The sequence below is a fragment of the Pleurodeles waltl genome, chromosome 6 (assembly GCF_031143425.1).
Source record: "Pleurodeles waltl isolate 20211129_DDA chromosome 6, aPleWal1.hap1.20221129, whole genome shotgun sequence".
Lineage (NCBI taxonomy): Eukaryota > Metazoa > Chordata > Amphibia > Caudata > Salamandridae > Pleurodeles > Pleurodeles waltl.
In genome coordinates this window covers 1,082,783,060-1,082,791,603 of record NC_090445.1, presented here as the reverse complement: position 1 = coordinate 1,082,791,603, position 8,544 = coordinate 1,082,783,060, and positions in this window count along the sequence as shown.

Below are 8,544 nucleotides of genomic sequence, written 5' to 3'. Positions count from 1 at the left end.
CGATTCTTTAGGAAGTTAATTATATATGAAGATCTCAACCTTTAACACTACTCTACTAGACATGGCACCCAATGTAAAATATTTCATATTAGAACTGATTTTTATTCATCAACATGTAGATAACACTAATAAAAGTAAAGATGAAATATATCATGTCTATGGTCAACCGCCTGATTGGGGTACAGATATTTCCAGATTACAGTAGAAGCTAACCAATTTGAAAGTCCGTGGAGATATACATATTATGTCCATCCTATATTAATAGGCCTCACTTTTTTGGGCAATCTGTAAAATATTTCCGACATGATGATGTCATGTCGGATGGCTATTTTGTTCTTCGGTGAGTCTGACTGCCAGGGTACATTACAGAGCCTTATTGTGTGTGCCCTCTGAAATTCTAAATCTGCAATACTCAAACGTCCTATTACCTAACATTACATGGATGCTCTGGCAGAAAAGGTCTAGGTAGAGTTTTTGATGTCCTGTTGCTAGAACATGGCAAAGAGAAATCAAGACCGCCCCCCTCCCCCCGGAAAGAATAACTCATGGAAGGATTATAAAAATTACCTTTTCATCAAGGTTTAGTTATGTCCATGGTATGCTGTGGCTTACAATTGCTAAATCTTTATTGCCGAGTGTTGAAAGAATGATAAAACAATTTGTATTGGGGGTCAACTAAACCTAGGACCCGGAGGACTAAACTGTAGGCTCACACAGAGGCTGAAGGCCTGCGTCTCCTAAAATGTGCTTTTATTATAGGGCTAATCATCTGTCACAGATTGTATCTGATAAGTGCAAAATGAGATTGCAGAATGAATCCTATGTGCAGACAACTGGAGTTTTTCATGTTGCTAAGAAGCTCTGCACTGGACTTGTTTCGCTCAACTAAGGGCCCGGTTTAATTAGTGGCCAACCCATCATTGAGTAAATTATGAGAACATGGAGTCTTGCGTATATGGAGGGGGGCTGGATCCATGCACACGCCCCTACATGGAATACTGCTCAATTTAACTATACCCAAGAAGGACCTCCCTGATATGCAAGCCCTAGTAGATCCAATGGGCTCTTAACACAATAAGATATTGGGGTATTAACCTAACTCCCACACTGCCACCTTGGACGCAGGCCAATTGGCCGCAACACTGGTTTCACATGGATCTGTCAGTGGACTGCTAGCCCCTCTGGGTTCTAGCCTGGCTACCCAAGCATGTTTCATTGTTCAGCACCTACATAGCTACCCCCCATTAGGACGGTACTTGACATATGAGACAGGTTGGGAATCGGGTGAGGGTTTACTACCTTCCCCTCCTCCAACACTCCAATTGCACGCAACCCGGATTTCACTCTTGTGCTACTGCCTCCATTATTTACTAGCTTGGAGGCAGAGGAGTGTAGGAAATTAACAGACCTCTTTGCGGGAGCCTCCATTAAGTCATTTGAACAGTGTAAGGCTTATTACTCTCTCCCTGAAACAACAAGGCTACAGTACTGCCAGATGCATCATTGGGCATTGCACCCCTCCAATTATTCTGGGGCTACCATATCCTATACTGACTTGAAAAATTAGTGAGCGCATATGACGGGTCTAAAGGACTAATCTCCAATACATACCGGACCATTCAACACTCTACACCTCTTCAAACCCACACATTTCAAACTTTCAGGCAGACTACCACTGCAGATGGCATTTTGTCTAAGCAATTGGAACCCCTTTGGCGAGACATACCTAAAACTTAAGAAAGCTTATCCCACTGTAAAATAGCTTATATGATAATTTTTCAATGGTATTATACACTGGCTTACCTCTCCACCATATACCCCTCCACATCTTTTTTTCTGCTGGTTAAGCAGACTAGTTGTGGGAGATTATTGACAAATCCGCTGTTGACCCCCAAGCAGGAAATGGAATGTTTGGGGATCAGAGTGTGCTGGTGTCATGCTAACTGACCAAGCAGGCCGCTTCCCTTTTGCGACCCACCCGCCACCACAAAACTCTTGGCCACAGCAAGGCCTGATACCGGGGGAGTTCAGGGCTTAGGCGACCTTAGATAGCATCTTACATAGAACTGCCGTAGCATAGGAGCTTGCACCACACATCAGTGAACAGACTTTGGTTGATACCAGTTACTGAGAATCCCGGCGACCCAGTGGGCCTGAACTTCGACCAACAACCCCACTGCGGGCTTCACGAAGGAGTGCAGACTGAAAGTGGGTGTGGGCTACCACCCATTTTTTCCCCAGGGCCTATAGTGACCACACTTGAGTATTTGCCAGTGCAGCACTGGGACTGCCTGTCCCCCTCTGCTACGTGGGTTAATTCGGGTCTTACAACATATATTACTGGGTGTAGAGTGCAGCAGGGGCTGACATTGCTGCTGGTCAAGTGGTGTGCACAGGCTCTCAGCTAGAACAGCAAAGCCATTCCGTTACAAAAATGCCAGTATTCCTCTTCCCGGATTATATCAGTGCAGTGCCGCAGGGCTCCCTTTTTGGGGGTGACGTGCAGATTGAGGCAGGCTGACCTCCACTATTCCCTCCTTTTTCAAGTTAAACTGAAGGCCATGGTTTGAATTAAAAGTTACTGCTTTACCAAGCCCATGGATGCCTGGGACTGGGTTGAGACATCCGCTTTCCCTTCACTGCCATGCCGACAACCTGAGGCACAAACATCGCATCGCCAGAAGCACTGGGCACGCAAACATGGTGGTGCTGGATTCAAAGGGGCATCTACCCCAGAACAGGCAAAGGAGGGACAAACCCAGACTTTAGGTAGGAGGTTACATTGTGGGCAGACTGCATTCACCCCTTGTTTACTGTTCAGACGATGGCATAGCCGATGTCAAAGCATGGTCTCAGCAACCCTGCAGGAGCTGACAAGGGAAACAGCAGAGGAGCTTATATCACAACAAGAACCTCAGGTGAAGTAATCTGTATTCATCAGATTGTAGTAACAGGTCGTCCCAACTGACCCAGACAGAGTAGAACTGCAGACTGCTTACACACTGTGGAAACTGAAGACAGCCTGGCTACCCCCCTTGCCTAGCAAACATGATGCATGCTGGTAACATGCAGGACCTTTTCATCCATAGGCTTTTTTTTTTTTTTTTTTTTACTGTTTAGGTGATCAGAATGTTTGAGGGCTGTCCACGGTAGGGATTTTTTTTTTTTTACAGTTTTGCATAACTGTGATGATGTGGCTCATGATCCGCTACAGAGCCCACACTCTCCCCACTTAGGATACTGACATGTCTAAACTTAGCATAATCAGGTAGAATGTCCATGGTATGGGCTCCACACGTAACAGACATGCGGTTCAGCAGTATCTTAGGTGATGGGGTGTTCAAATTGCACTGCTATAAGAGACTCATATCATGGGAGAGGAGGGTTCCCGTTTTAAAAAATGCTGTAGAAGGAAATGTTTTATACCACATAGTCTGGCTTTGCTTGCAGAGCCATAATCTTGCTTAGACCAGGTGTTCTCTTCAGGCTCACAGTAATCAAAATTGACCTGAAGGGCGGTCCCATGCTGGTCGAGGGGTAACTAGATGGGAGGACGGTCTTGTTAGGAAGCATTTAGGGCCCTCCATTCAACATAGCAGGCCTACTTCTCACGTTTGTTCTCCATATTCACTAAATGGGCCCACATCCCTTGTATCATTGACTTTAGGTGTGTAGTTGACCCACAGCGTGATTGATCCCACCTACAACTCCCATACTCCCCGGTGTAGGCTTCAACACTGGACTTGGTTGGACTGAAGGAGATTGCTGAACTCAGACTCTAGGGAATGTTCCTTTAATTCTCCCGCTCCCCCCCCCACATGTTTTGCGTATCCGATTCGATTGGATACTCTGTGTCACAGCTACTAGGCTATTGGCATCAAGGGCAGAATATCTGGGGGAAGACCTATTCCAACCTTAATCCCCTCCAGGTACAGTTTTAGTGGGGTGTGTCATAGTCACAGGTTCCCACTAGGCATTTACAGCCCACCATGCTTGGAGATAAGGTATTCTGTGACACAACAGCAGAGACACTCTCCCATAGCCTACTCGACAACTGGGGAACATCTGTGTCCAAGGTAATTGACTGGGAAGCGATGAAAGTTATCCTCAGAGGTCAGTGCATCCATGCGGTTGTAGGGGTGAAGGCAGGCCCACACAGTGACATGTCCTGTATTTAGACATCCCTGGGTGCACTGCAAACTATGGCCCAAGCTGACTGTACAATGCTGGGTGCAATGATTAAGGCACTGCATAGACATGCTCAAATGAGTGAGCAACTACAACACCTCGACATCCGTGCGTACCAAGCGAAGCAGTATGCAGATGTTTATTGTCCTGGCTCCTGCGCAGCATGAACCTGCCCACACAGATCACGATAATCAGGGATTCACCAGCAATTGTCACAAATCAGTCAGATTCACAAGGCATTTACTATGCATTATCAGACCGCATATGACCCTCTATTATGGACAGTCAGGTTGCAATATGTCACTTTCTTGCGTCTGTCAACTTAGTAGTCCGTCGTCCACTAGATAGGGAAGATCTTAACGCACCCCTTTCATGAGAGAAAGAGACGGTGTCAGGCAGGGCACAGCAACTCATAAAACACTGGGTATGGATTCCAAATCTAATTCTACAAAGCCTACAAGCACCTTTTAGCCCTGAAACTCCTCAAACCTTAACAAGAGTTCCAAACGGACGGTTGACTTCTGCCCACCCTCCACAAATCTTAGTATCCTTTTCCAAGCCTGTGAAAGACCCCATGGAGCTTGCCTCTTAATACCCGCATTCTATGTTGAGGTCTGATTATAAAATCCTGAACAAGGTTATAGCGGGCAGGCTGTGTGAACACATGCCACGTCTGGTGCACACAGGTAGGTCCACCACCACTTTAAATATACACCTTCTGCACAGGGTAATGAAGCTTCCTGTGGTCCAGTGGCCATTTGCTGCATGCTTGGTGCTGGACTTGCATGAAGCATTTGATATAGTGGATTGAAATTGCCCGTTTTTGACCGTGACTACTTTTGGCATCAAGGGATGACTAGATGCGTTAATTTTACTCATATACATTGAACGCACAGTGCGGGTGAATATTGGCCAGTGTATCTTCCCCTGTTTATGAGTGAGCAGAGGAATGTGGCAAGTCTGTCTGCTGTCCCCTCTGCTCTTTGGCCTCGCAACGGAGCCCTTATCCCTGAGGCTCCAACAGCAGGGGCGTTCCTGGAGTATCCCATTGTCTGGGGAGATTCATGTAGTCTTGTTATATGCAGATGATGCATTATTCTACATCTGAAACATACAGTAGGGCATAGCTGATATCCAAGACATACCCCTGGAGTTTCATGTTGCTTCTGGCCTGGGGGTGACCTGTGCCAAATCATGCCTGTTTATGCTGCACCCGAACTGTCCCCAGCAGCATTTCATTGTGGATTCCAATCCTTTGTGTTAGGAGCCCCGCACGTTTTGATACCTTGGCATAAACATCTATCATGAGACAAAGTATCTAATAGATGACAACCTTATAAGAAGCATAGCAACCCGCATCCCCACATGGCTTTTTGGAGCACTTTGCAAGGTAGAGTGTCCCTATCTAAGATGGTAATGCTCCCTCTGCTACTTTACTTTTCCTATAACCTCCTGGTCTGTGTCACCCAGAGGCACATCCCATCCCTTACACTTGGCCATAAGGAGTTTCATTCAAAACAAGGGGAGTTGCCACATTGCACTCCGTAAACTACAGTTGTCCCTAGACTAAGGGGTATTTGGTGCTCCAGATTTTGAACATTACTAGTTGGCGGCCCAGGTGCATTGGTCGGCAAGTTGTTTGTCAGGCCATCACACAGAAGAACTTGAATCTCCCACAGCAGCCCGAGCACACTTTGTGGTCTAGCGGATCTTCCTCCCCCAGGACAGGCTTTCACATGATGCTAATGGATTATTGCTGATCACATGAGACTTTTAATCAGAGCTTGCGATACATCACGCAGATTCTTTGCTTGAGATACCACTGAGCTACATAACCTCATTCAGCAAAATGTTTGGTAGCGTGGGCACGAGGGCCTGGGTAGAGGCAGGCATAAGTACACTAGTTGCTTTGTATCAGGGGGGTACATTATTTTCTTATAAATGCTTACAGGAGGAACATGCCCTTCCAGCAGGTCATTTCTTGGCATACGGGCGCTTGCTGGGCCACCGTGGAAATACTCTGGGCCATCACAGACAATATGCCAGTACAGCGACAAACAACACATTACACATAGTTTATACAGTGGAAAAGGAAATTTGGCAGTGAATTACATCATGCAATACATAGCTATCAGCTATGTAGGTACCTTGCAATCTCGTGTGCATGGGAACGTCACTCGAGGGTGGCCGTACTCCAGCTTGGGGTATCATGTGCACTGCATTGTGAGGGCTGTCTGGTTGGGGCAGTGGAAATTGCCTGGTACGATTTGCAATTTGAGGGCGGCTAACTATGGTGGAAGGGTGCTGGTCAAGGAATTCAGGAGCACTCAGAGTTACGCTGTATGTAATAAGTGCTGTGTTGGGAAATAAAACAGAAATAATTATTTGGAAAAAGAGCTGAACTCTCTAATTGGGAGCAGAAAGGCAAACTTTGGCCATGTGTCGGTTGCTTCTTAATTGTATGAAGTTCCTGGTGACAGTGAGCACATAAAGGGTAGTTACATGAGAGGTTGCTTTAACAGGAGGGGATGGGTGGATTGAGGAGAAAGGTGGCGGTTCTCCTTTGTGATGTGTACACCTGCATAGGGGGATTGCAAGAGAAGTTCTCATCTGACTGGGGAATTGAGAGGTGTTGTGTGGGTAAACTGATGAAATCGTGATGCCTTCATCAATATGGGGCCTCCCGTTGGCATGGGTAAGGTTCCACTTTGTCATTGGGTAAGGCTGTGGTTTAGTGAGTTATGGGTTTTTCAAGGGGAAGCACCTGCTGTAAGGGCCTTATATTGTAGCAACATCACATCCCATGCTGCTGCGATGGGGCACTGTCTGATACAGCCGGCCTACAAACAGTGTAGTGCAAGCCTATCTGCCTCATCCTAGCAGGACACTGCCAATTGCCATGGGCCTGCGACGCGGTTGCGGGGCCTTTCAATACAAAGAGAGGAGGCATTTGGCCAATAAGAGGGCCAGCTTAGCAAATTTGGCTTGTACTTTGTGTTGGTTCCATCAATGGGAATAATCCTAGTGCGGTGGCATCCCATTTTTTCAGTGCATTAAGTTATGGGACTGTGGCCAAAGTGCTATGCAGCTTGTCCCAAAAGTGTGCCAATGTGGAGCAGGACTAGAGCATGTGTTGAAGGTGCACCACTGGGAAAGAGCATCTCAGGCAGGTGAGGTGTGCCACTAGGAATATTCTGTTAAGGGGGGGGAGGGGTTGAGGTAGCCCTTATGTAGAAGCACTTATTGGTTATTCTTGTAGCATGCTTTATGTCTTACCATCTTATGTGATTCCAGGGCCCTGGCACATTGATGATCATGAAAATGCCTCCTGTGGTTCTCCGTACAGAACTGCCTAAGTTGCATCAGGGGTATGTCCAAGTGTTCCAATGGCTTTACAAAGCCAAATGATAAGATGTCACCCGTGTACCATTTGATATATTGTACAAACAACTTTGTGTCTAGTTTTTTCTGTAAGGATTTACCATAGGGAGTCCATTGAGGCAGCAGGCATCAGTATGTGAATTGTCCTGGGAGATGGCATAGTCCTGGTCAAAAGCTGGCCGTCCTGGAAGAGGTCTTCCACTGTGTCAAATGAGTGTGCCTGCCAGTCTGGTAGCTGCTCTCTTGTCAATGAGCCCTACACGCTGGTGAGGCCCTGTATTGCAATGTTAGGGGCATATGGAGCAATCTGGTTTGTTTGTTAGGCGAAAGTTTCTGGTTAGACATTTCCACGGCAACCATCCAGGAAAGGAGCAGGGCATCATCAGTGGTGATCTTGAATGTGTTTTTGCCCGCCAGCCATCGAGCCACCCAATCAAGCTGTGCCACCAGGTAGTAAGACTCGAAACATGGGTCCCCTCAAACCTCCCTGAACCACTGTCAACCCAACATTCCAGATTGTATCCCCCACATCAAATGATCTAGATCACAGAAGTGGTATGGTGGAAAGGCTGGTACGTTGACAAAATACTGCAATTGGGGAAGGATTATCATCTTTGAGAATGCAATCTTGCCGGTGAGGGCTCTGGGGAGCTGCTGACAGAGTTGCCCTCAAATTTGTCTTCCTGCAAGTGGTGAAGTGGAACCCCAGGTAACGGAAGGCTGTGGACTTCTAAGCTAAGGGTGTAGGGGCAATGCTGGCGGTGTGGGGTTTCACCTCGGAACAAGAAAGTATAGAATTTTCCCTAGTTAACTTGGAGCCCAGTCACCGCTTCGAAGTCCTGAAAGGCAGATGTCAAACAGGAGGTGTTGATTTTCATGTCTCAGATGTAAAGTAGAACATAATTTGCATAAAGGAACACTAAGTTCCTCCGTGCAGCTGTATCCTCCTCCCCCCCCCACACACAAACAGGGCTC